Source organism: Pleurodeles waltl, chromosome 6, assembly GCF_031143425.1.
Source record: "Pleurodeles waltl isolate 20211129_DDA chromosome 6, aPleWal1.hap1.20221129, whole genome shotgun sequence".
Classification (NCBI taxonomy): Eukaryota; Metazoa; Chordata; class Amphibia; order Caudata; family Salamandridae; genus Pleurodeles; species Pleurodeles waltl.
In genome coordinates this window covers 891072417-891084141 of record NC_090445.1, presented here as the reverse complement: position 1 = coordinate 891084141, position 11725 = coordinate 891072417, and positions in this window count along the sequence as shown.

Genomic DNA, 11725 nt, shown 5'->3' with positions numbered 1-11725 from the left:
CAGCCATTTCCAGAGGTGTAGGATCCATGACCCTAACCTACCCTGTTTGGTGTAGTACCACATGGTGGTGGCCCCCAACTTTGCAAAACTGATATGGAGCTGAGATTCTGCCGGAGACAATGCCTCTGATCTCCACCGCTCCCATATGGCCACCGTATCCCAGAAGTGATGGATCGGTTACCATTATCAGCTATGGTTCAGAAATTACCATTGCACATCTTTTGCAGCTTCCTCTGAAATCTGAACGTGGTCATCGAGGTCCCCTTAATGTTTGGCCCACTATACTTCAGAGCCCACTGAAGAGCCTGCATATGCCACCTGGTGTGCTGAACTAGAAGGATGCACAGGCCATCAGTCCTAGCATCATTCGAGTCAACCTCACTGAAATCTAGAACCATGGCAGAAAGATCATGATAATAACTTGAATGCCCTGAACTCTCTTTTTCAGGGAAAGGTAAGAAACCAAACCATATCCAGAATGGCTCAGATGAAGCAGAGACTCTGAGGAGGAGTCAGGTGTGACTTTGGCATGTTGATAGTGAACTCTAAAGATGACAGGAGGTTCATCGTAGTCTGGAGGTGGTTGACTACTGCCTGAGGCAAGCTTGACTTCAACAGCCAGTAGTCGAAGTATGGGAAGACTAGCACACCGCCACCTGCAAAGGTGAGCTACCACCACTACCATCACTTTCGTAAACTGAAGTCCAGTAACTCCTGGAGAAAGCGTGAGAGACATGGTGTTGCTCCCATGCCTGCTCAGGCGAATGCAAGTGCTGAGATGGGGCCAAGGCCTGATTCCATTTTTTGTATCTTTCTTCTTTGATACCCAAAGATTTAGATCTCGATTAAGGCTGGCTTCTGGAATGACTCTGAGACCTAACCTTCTACGTGGACCGTCATTTAGACCAGTCTCGTCGCAAAGTCTTCTAATATGGCAATGTAAAGCTTCACCTCTCTGTCTTAGATGGCCTTCAGGTTCATTAGAGCAGTGTTATTGCTGACTTTAGAGTCGTGACTCGACCCCAGGCACCACATGCACTCCTCATTAGGATTTGTCACAGATGTTTGTTTGGTACACTCCCTACAGGACTTAAAACCTGTAGTTTTTGATGGTGACATTCCCTTGCACAGTGTGAAATTTGGACAAAAATTAGTGAGGTAAGCGTCTCTGAAAGACAAGAGAGAAAGCTCCAGATCCAAGTCTGGTGGCGTAGAAAGAAAGGAACTGATTTCAGCACATGAGAGTGGTGCCTAGATACACCATTTCTGGAGAGGAACAGCGTCAGTGTGGAACCACACAATGCCACCTACCGGCAATCAAAGGTACTATTCAAAAGTTTCTGGATCCAGTCTCAAGCCTGAGGAATATTTATGTGGGGGAATCTATGGCTAAAAATCTTTATCAGAAGCTAATTTTACCATAGCAAGGCTGGCTGTTCCACAGGAAATCACTGGACTAAAATGTTATTTAAATACTCTGCCCTTCTGCCAGCCTGTAATTAGCATTTGAATAACCCTCTTGATGGAGTGTGAACTTGCTCCTAGAATTGAGACAAAGGCTCTGGGCATGGGGAGATGGTGTTGTACCCTTGGCAATATGGTCTGTGGACAGGGTCCAGGAACTTGATAAACTTCAAAGAAGCTGACTTCATCAAAAACAGCCCCGTTTGTTTGTCCCACAGCCAGGCAGGATCCAATCACAGTGTGCCTCTTTTTGTCATAACATTGTCAAATATTGCTGTAGTGTCAAACCCTGCTTGGCAGGTCTGCTGGTAGTATATATACATATAACACTTGGGTGCGTTTCAAAGGCCAAAACAATTATTGGGTATCCACTGTTTTGTTCTGGAAACTTCAGCTTTTGTTCTACCAGACATTTGTCTCTGACTTTCTTCTCTGTACAGGACTTGCAGTTTAATGTTAGATGTGGGGGAATATTACACTCTTACACACACCCCAGCCTTCAGAGCCCATGTTTAGTGTGGCTGAAGATGTTTGCCATCTTGAAAATGAGCAAAGTGGGCAGGTTTAGCCTAGAGAACCTTTGGTTAGGGTACACCTGAGAATCATTATCACCCACAACCTCATGTTAGACATAAATGTAGCATTACACTCCTGGACCTGTGGAATATCACAGAGGACTGAAACCTCTGTTTGATACCTGGAGGGAGCACTAAAGGAATGCTCCTGTTCTCCTTCTTATGCCTAGGATAAGAAAGTGGACTCCAAGGGTCAGATGGCAGACCTCTTGTTCAAGCTACAGGGAGACAAGAAGCTACAAAGAGGCCTTTCCTGCAAACTGCCCAGCTGACCAGGAGCAACTGGACGTGGACTGGGTCCTGCTGCGGCTTTTGAGTGACATCCATTGAGTCTCTAAACTCCTCTCCTAAGGTCCTGGGAGTGCTTTAAAAGTGTACTCTGTAGTGGATAGGCACTTAAATGACTCACTCAGAAGGGGAAATCTCTGGCCTAGGACAAACCTGGTTGGTTTATCTGACCCACTATCCATTAGGTCAGTGTCAAATTGTGCCTAGGTCCACTTCCAGAGTGACCATTGACAATCACTGGCACTTTGTGCTTCTTGTCTCTATCACTACTTAAAATTGTTTTAAAAATTCACATCTCCAGTTCCCTTTTTAGGGTTGAGCGCAAATCGCTCTGTCATCTCCCTACGGGCTTGTAACTACACTCATGTCCTGCCCATCAGTTTGGTTGGCTCGTCGGCTTGTCTTTTACAGTTCGCTTGATTTCATTAGTGAAAGGCATGCATATGTCATGCCTTTTATGGTGTTTAGCCCGCCTCGAGCGCACCGGCCAACTACTGAAAACATACGAGGCTCAATGTTTTCTGTATGGTTTCTGGACTACTTTTTCTCTTTAGTTCATAGGATGTGCGATCTCACTGGGCAGCAGTTGAGCGCTTTGCATGACGTCGACTCAGTTACATGGATAATTGCACTTTTGCCGGTTACATGGATAATTGCACTTTTGCCAATATGTTTCACTGCAAGCTAACTTATGTTTCCTTTTATCTGTTTGCTTTGCTCTAATGGCGGCTGTCGGCTCGCTTATGTGAAAATGTTTTCGTTTTCAGTTTATGTGGCAAAAAAAGCCCGGTTAGGAGTCTACAACGCTAATAGTTTTAACTCGAGGAACTGTGGGACCAATTGTACTGCAAATGCTTGTTTAGATTTTACTGTCATTTTGTTTAGTAACAGACTAATTTCTGGTTCAGTTTGGGATGTTTATTGTTTTACATTTCAACTTTATTGCTGCTTTAGTATATCATAAATACCTTAGACATTGCCTCAAAGTTAAGCCTGTCTGCTGTGGGCCACAGCTACTAGGGGTTGAGCTTAGGTTTATTAAGTGACTTTAGTAGTTCACCTTGACAAGGGATGTGATTATTACTTGAGGATGGTATTTAGGTGGTCATTCTGACCTCGGCGGTAAAAGGCGCCTACCGCCGGTCAGAAATCCTCCATAATCCCGCTGCGGTCGCGGAAACCCGCCACGGTCATTCTGACCCGCAGAAGGCAAACCTCCGAAAATCCGACCGCCACAACAGACCGCCAGACCGCCGGTCGGCGGAAAAGTGGAGGTGACAAAACCTCCACCGTCACGCCAACAGAAATACGCCCATGCCATTACGACCCACGAATCCACGCGGCGGTCATTCAAACGCGGTATTCCATTGGCGGGACACACCGCCGCGGTCAGAATACACACAAACAAACAAAACTCAGCCACATTGGACGATTTGAATCCCACACACCTGATACACATACACACACCACTCCCACACACACAATACAATATAAAACACCCACCCACATCACCCACAAACCCCTACGCTAAAAAATTCTGAAAGAAGGCCAGAGCGAGACACCAGCATCCACAAACTAACAGCCACAGCCACTCAACACCATCACCCACACACTATCCACACACAAAACAACACACACCACCACACTCAACTCACTTAAATACACATACTCCACCCCACACATCATACACACCACCCCATGGCACCCCAAAGACAACCCCGCTTCACAGACGAAGAACTCAGGGTCATGGTGGAGGAAATCGTTCGGGTAGAGCCCCAGCTGTTCGGCACACAGATACAATACACCAGCATTGCCCGGAGGACGGAGCTATGGCAGAGGATTGTCGACAGGGTCAACGCAGTGGGACAGCACCCCAGAAATCGGGAAGACATCAGGAAGCGATGGAACGACCTACGGGGGAAGGTGCGTTCCATGGTATCCAGGCACAACATCGCCGTGCAGAAGACTGGCGGAGGACCCCCACCTCAACCCCCACAATTCACATCATGGGAGGAGGAAGTCTTGAACATCCTGCATCCTGACGGCCTCGCAGGAGTCGGCGGAGGAATGGATACTGGTAAGTTGAAGCTTCAATACTGCTTCACCCCACCTGCATGCCAAATCATACCCCAACCCTCACCCCCATCCTCGAACCCCACCCTCACCCCCACCACCATCCTCACCCCCACCACCATCCTCACCCCCACCCCCAGCACACCTATTCCCCGCCAATGTCTCACCATCACAACCCACACATCCCAAAACCTAGGCCTGCATGCGTCCACTAAGCATGGACACCCATCACCAAAGCATGCCCAATGCATATACACATCCCCCCCACAAGCCACCCTCACCAAAGTCCCCACACACGAATGCCAGCACTTGGGGACACGAGAACCCATAGATACACCCATATGCCACACATTGAAACTATAACCATACCTCTATACCCCTGCAGGACCCGACCGTCAACACACCGCGGCGGAGGGGCCAGAATTCTCCACACCCCCCACCCAAGAGGCCGTCAGCGATGACAGCAGCTCTGTCGACCTGGACACCGATGACCAGCCCGGACCATCGGGGACCTCTGGACAGTCGGTTCCCCTCACACAGGCACAGGCCACTACAGACCCAAACCCCTCTGGGAACACCAGCACAGCTCCCACCCAGCGGGCCCATGCCTCTGTCTCCAGGGCGCGTCAATCTGCGGTGTGTCTACCACTACAGGGCACCCAGGATAACCCACCACCCCAACAACAACAGGGACCTGGGGGCAGTGGTAGTGGGCACACCGGCCAGGGGGCAGAGGCCCAGGCAGCTGTGCGACAGGGGGGGGAGGAGAGGCCCAGGGAACCCACTCTCCACGAGGTCCTCACCACCATCATGGGAGCATACAACCGCTCCCAGGAGACGATGGCGACGGTACTGGCCCGGTTCCAGGAGATCCAGGTACTGCAGGAGGAACACTATCGGGGGTACAGGGAGGACATCAGAGCCATCAACACCACCCTGGTTACCATGGTAGGGCTGCTGCAGGACCTCGTCAACACCAGGGCGGACACTCAACAACACCCAAGGGCCCCTGCCACTAGCCTGGACCAAGAACAGCCAACCACCTCCGCCGGCGCTAGTGGACAGGAGGCCCCCGCACAGCAGCAGCCCACCAGACCCCCACCTCCTGCAGGAGAAGAACCACCCCGCAAGAGGGCCCTGAGATCTCGCAAGAAGACAGAGTAGGATGTCAAGACCCCCGCCAGCAATGGATACCACCTGATGTCATCCCACTGTCCCACATTGTCACCCTGTCCATCCTTGAACTGCCCATGCTTCATCTCTCCACAGGCCTCTGGACAATGCACCTGTGTGACTGTTACTCTGGACTCTGCCATGGACATTCCTTCACCATAGCCCCCACCCACTTGAAACCACCCATCCCATTTTGAGCACTTAAATAAACACCTATTTTGCACCAAAATATCTGGAGTCTGGCTGTGATTTCAATATATTGTAATTGACATGACAGTGCAAATATGTCCTTGTACATGGTGAAGTCAACAAACAGCTGCCACAAAGCTGTAGTCCATGGGGAAACGAAGCACAGGACTCGTAGTGGGGACCCCAGATCTGAAATAGGGAGGGAAAAGCCAAAACTCAGTCATCATACACTGGGGCAAATAGACAGGCAGCAGAGATGCAGGAGAGTAGTTAACATTTACTAAATTATCTTTGAAATGTTACCTGTGTCCTATTGGAAGTACTGTTCAATGATTCTGTCCCTGTTGTCTGTTTCAGCCCCGTCGTCTTCCTCCTCGTCACTCTCCTCAGGTTCCACCGCTGCCACAACACCACCGTCTCGACCATCCTCCTGCAGGAAAGGCACCTGGCGGCGCAAAGCCAGGTTGTGAAGCATGCAGCAGGCCACGATGATGTGACACACCTTCTTAGGTGAGTACATTAGGGATCCACCTGTCATATGCAGGCACCTAAACCTGGCCTTTAGGAGGCCAAAGGTGCGTTCGATCACCCTCCTAGTACGCCCATGGGCCTCATTGTACCGTTCCTCTGCCCTGGTCCGGGGATTCCTTACTGGGGTCAGTAGCCACGACAGGTTGGGGTACCCAGAGTCCCCCACTAGCCATACACAGTGTCTCTGTAGCTGTTCCATCACGTAAGGGATGCTGCTATTCCTGAGGATGTAGGCGTCATGCACTGACCCTGGGAATTTGGCATTTACATGCGAGATGTACTGGTCAGCCAAACACACCACCTGGATGTTCATTGAATGGTAATTTTTTCTGTTCCTGTACACCTGCTCCCTGTCTCTTGGGGGAACCAAAGCCACATGGGTCCCATCAATGGCACCAATTACGCTGGGAATATGTCCAAGGGCGTAGAAATCACCCTTCACTGTAGCCAATTCGCCCACCTCAGGGAAAATGATGTAGCTCCTCACGGATTTCATCAGGGCAGACAACACTCTGGATAACACCTTCGAAAACATGGGCTGAGACATCCCAGAAGCAATTCCCACGATTGTCTGAAATGACCCACTTGCCAAGAAATGGAGTACTGACATGACCTGCACCAGAGGGGGAATCCCTGTGGGTTGGCGGATGGGGGACATCAGGTCGGGCTCCAGCTGGGCACACAGTTCATGGATAGTGGCACGGTTAAGACGGTAGGTCAGGATAATGTGGCGTTCTTCCATTGTCGACAGGTCCACCAGCGGTCGGTACACGGGAGGATTCATCCGTCTCCTCGCCCAACCCAGCGGACGGTGCCTAGGAAGGACAACATGGAGCACACAGTCAAGCAACCCACAGGTACGTACTCATAGCTAGCACAGTAAACGATTCTCTATGCAGTGAATGGCGTGTCTGAGTGGCTATGCAAGGCCTAGGCCTGTGTGACGCAGTTGAAATTGAGCCATGTGGGCCCTGGAAATGGCGGCTGCCTGACCTGTGAAGTGTGACAATGGGATGTGAGGTCAATGCGCTGGCGTGGCACACCGCGGCGGGCGGCGGGCGAAGACCGCGGCGCCAAGCCGCATTGGTTAACATTGAAGCCTATGGGTTTCAGGAGCCAATGGCGAAGGGCGCCGGCGGTGGCGGGACGCACCGCCGCGGTACGCACCGCCGCGGACGTGACCGCCATTTTCTATCTACTTATCCACTTGCGACTTGAACTTTCACAGGAGAGGACCTATACTGCAAGTGTTGCTGTGACCTCGGTCTGGAAGGGACAATGGCTGCTGCGCCTGGGGAAAGGGCCCCTGCCTTCACTGGAGAGGAGTTGGAGAAACTTGTGGATGGGGTCCTCCCCCAGTATGCGCTACTCTACGGTCCTCCAGACCAACAAGTGAGTTTAATTCAATCTGGATTTGGGGCCACTGGCTGGCTTGGGGGCCTGGCGGGGGGCCTGGCGGGGATTGGGGGCATGTTGGGCCTGGCGGGGGGCATGGCGGGGATGGGGGGCATGTTGGGCATGGCGGGGGGCATGGCGGGGATGGGGGGCATGTTGGGCCTGGCGGGGGGCATGGCGGGGGCCTGGCGGGGATGGGGGGCATGTTGGGCATGGCGGGGGCATGGCGGGGATGGGGGGCATGTTGGGCCTGGCGGGGGGCATGGCGGGGGGCCTGGCGGGGATGGGGGGCATGTTGGGCCTGGCGGGGGGCATGGCGGGGATGGGGGGCATGTTGGGCCTGGCGGGGGGCTTGGCGGGGGGCCTGGCGGGGATGGGGGGCATGTTGGGCCTGGCGGGGGGCATGGCGGGGGGCCTGGCGGGGATGGGGGGCATGTTGGGCCTGGCGGGGGCATGGCGGGGGGCCTGGCGGGGATGGGGGGCATGTTGGGCATGGCGGGGGGCATGGCGGGGGGCCTGGCGGGGATGGGGGGCGTTGGGCCACTGGCAAGGAAAATGCTGACAAACTTGAACGTGGTATTTCTCCCTCCCTGTACGTGTCACATAGGTCCGCGCCCATGAGAAGATCGGGATTTGGCGTGCCATCGCCAAGGAAGTCCGGACCCTGGGGGTCCACCATCGACGGGGCACCCACTGCCGCAAGAGGTGGGAGGACATCCGCCGCGGGACCAAGAAGACCGCCGAGTCTCTGCTGGGGATGGCCTCCCAACGTAGGCGGGGTGCCTGCCGTCAACTGAGCCCCCTGATGTTCCGGATCCTGGCGGTGGCCTACCCTGATTTGGATGGGCGCGTGAGGGCAGCACAGCAGACACAAGGGGGTGAGTACAAGCATTATCTACTCTGTTGTCGCGCAGTGGAGGTGTCTGGGTGGGGGAGGAGGGCTGGGGGTCCCCCTAGGCCAGGGCGATATCTGTAGGCTGGGCACCCCCGTAAGCCCCTGTGTCCCCAGCCACCACCCTCAGTAGTTTGTCAGTACAGCCATCCCTGGGCCGTGTCATCCATGGGTGCAGTTGTCAACTCTAGGCGTGTAGGGCATGTTCCACGGAATGCGTAGCGGACCCCAAGTGTGCAACTTAGTGCAGGGGGCATCTGTGTCTGTCATGTCCGCTAACTGTACCGGAGATCCATGTAATCAATATCCCTTTATTTCTCTCTCCCCCCCCCTTTTTGTTTGTCTTTCTGTGCTTGTGTGCATCAGCATCATCAGGCGGAGGAGAAGTGGCATCGGGGCAGGAGGGAGCTGCATCTCACATGGCCCAGGAGGGCCATGCCACAGAGTCAGACTGGACCAGTGAGACGGAGGGCGAGGGGAGCTCCACGACGGGGACGACTGGACCCTGCAGCGACACGGACACGTCCTCGGAAGGGGGCTCCCTTGCGGGGGTGGCACCATCCGTGCCCCCCGCCATTACAGGTACAGCCGCCACCCAGCGCACCATCTCCGCCCTCCCAGCAGCCCCTCAGCGTTCGCCCCGTGCCCGCTCTGCCAGGAAGCCGGGCATCTCCTTCGCCCCAGGCACCTCAGGCCCTGCCCCTGTTACCCCCGCTGCCCTCAGTGAGGAGGTCATTGACCTCCTCCGAACACTCATTGTTGGGCAGACTACCCTTTTGAATGCCATCCAGGGGGTGGAGAGGGAGGTTCATCGCAGCAATGCGTACCTGGAGGGCATTCATTCGGGTCAGGCTGCCCATCAGCGATCGTTCCAGGCTCTGGCCTCAGCACTGACGGCAGCCATTGTCCCTGTCTCCTGCCTGCCTCTACTAACTCCCTCCTCCCAGTCTCCTGTTCCTCTGCCTGTCCCACCCACACCATCAGACCAGCCTGCACACACCTCAACACCCAAGAGAAGCTCATCCAAACATAAGCACCACAGATCACGCAGACATTCACACACGCAACATTCCGATGCAGACATGCCAACAGTCACTACCACCTCTGTGACCCCCACCTCCTCGTCTCCCTCTTCCCTCCCTGTGACGTCTACACTCACACCTCCATTCACCTCACCATCAGCCAGTGTTTCCATCACCAGCACACCCTCCACTCCAGTCCGCACACGTGCAGTCACCACCCCCACTGCCATTTACACGTCCCCTGTGTCCTCTCCCACTGTGTCTGTCACCCCCTCTTCCACACCACACAAACGCAGCCACCCACCCACCCAACAGCCATCCACCTCACGACAGCCTATCCCTCCTGCACCTGCACCCAAAGACAGCAAACGTGACTCACCTACAACCACATCCTCTCCCTCCACTCCCATTCCCACTGTACCTACCACTCTCCATTGTCCCAAGAAGCTCTTCCTCGCCACTACTAACTTCTTTCCTGACCCTGAGCCCCCCCCTCCTTCTCGTCGGGGTAAGAAGAGCACCTCAGCCACCACCAGCCCTGCAGCCCCCTTGACAAGGGTGCAGGGGTATTGGAGCCCGCCAGCCCGCATGTCTGGATCTTCGCCCAGCAGCAAGGGGACAGCCAGCCCACCCCCTGGGAAGAGGAGCAGAAGGCGGAAGGGGCGCCGCAGGAGCCCGCCTTCTACATCCCCCCCAGACACCACCCAGAGACAGTCACCAGCCACAGCTCCAAAGGGAGGAAAGGGCCACAGGCCCACGACTAAGGAGGGCAAGGGCAGCAAGTCGGAGTGGTCAAGCAGCAGGCCTGCTGCCCAGGAGGAGCCCACAACCCCCATAGCCGCTGCCCCGGGAGGAACCGGCACAGCTGCCCCGGGAGAGCCCACCACCCCCATAGCCGCTGCCCAGGGAGGACCCAGCCCAGCTGGCCAGGAGGGCCCCACCACCCACAGCCCAGGTGGGCATTGAAGGAGCACCATCCCCGCTGCCCAGGAGGGCACCACCAGGCAATTAGCAGTTGGCCATAGACCGGCCGCCGTCTCCAGAACCGCTGAACTGGGCCCCGCCGTCTCAAGAACCGCTCCGCTGGGCCCCGCCGTCTCAAGAACCGCTGAACTGGGCCCTTCAAGGCAAGGAGCGCTGAACTGGGCCCGCCGTCTCCAGAACCGCTGAACTGGGCCCCGCCGTCTCCAGAACCGCTGAACTGGGCCCCGCCGTCTCAAGAACCGCTGAACTGGGCCCCGCCGTCTCAAGAACCGCTGAACTGGGCCCTTCAAGGCAAGGACCGCTGAACTGGGCCCCGCCGTCTCAAGCACCGCTCCGCTGGGCCCCGCCGTCTCAAGAACCGCTGAACTGGGCCCTTCAAGGCAAGGAGCGCTGAACTGGGCCCCGCCGTCTCCAGAACCGCTGAACTGGGCCCCGCCGTCTCAAGCACCGCTCCGCTGGGCCCCGCCGTCTCAAGAACCGCTGAACTGGGCCCTTCAAGGCAAGGAGCGCTGAACTGGGCCCCGCCGTCTCAGGAACCGCTGAACTGGGCCCTTCAAGGCAAGAACCGCTGGCCCTTTGGCAGACGTGGCAGGGCAGGATCTATCTCGGGCAGGGCTGCAGGATGTCCTCTGGCCAACTTGCCTCCTCCAGTGGCAGTGGGGTCTGTTATGGACTGTATGGACTGTGGCTTTGCTCTCCCCAGGATGGCCCAGTGGGCAGGCCACCCACTGTATGGACTGTATGGACTGTGGCTTTGCTCTCCCCAGGATGGCCCAGTGGGCAGGCCACCCACTGTATGGACTGTTTGGACTGTGGCTTTGCTCTCCCCAGGATGGCCCAGTGGGCAGGCCACCCACTGTATGGACTGTTTGGACTGTGGCTTTGCTCTCCCCAGGATGGCCCAGTGGGCAGGCCACCCACTGTATGGACTGTATGGACTGTGGCTTTGCTCTCCCCAGGATGGGCCAGTGGGCAGGCCACCCACTGTATGGACTGTTTGGACTGTGGCTTTGCTCTCCCCAGGATGGCCCAGTGGGCAGGCCACCCACTGTATGGACTGTTTGGACTGTGGCTTTGCTCTCCCCAGGATGGCCCAGTGGGCAGGCCACCCACTGTATGGACTGTTTGGACTGTGGCTT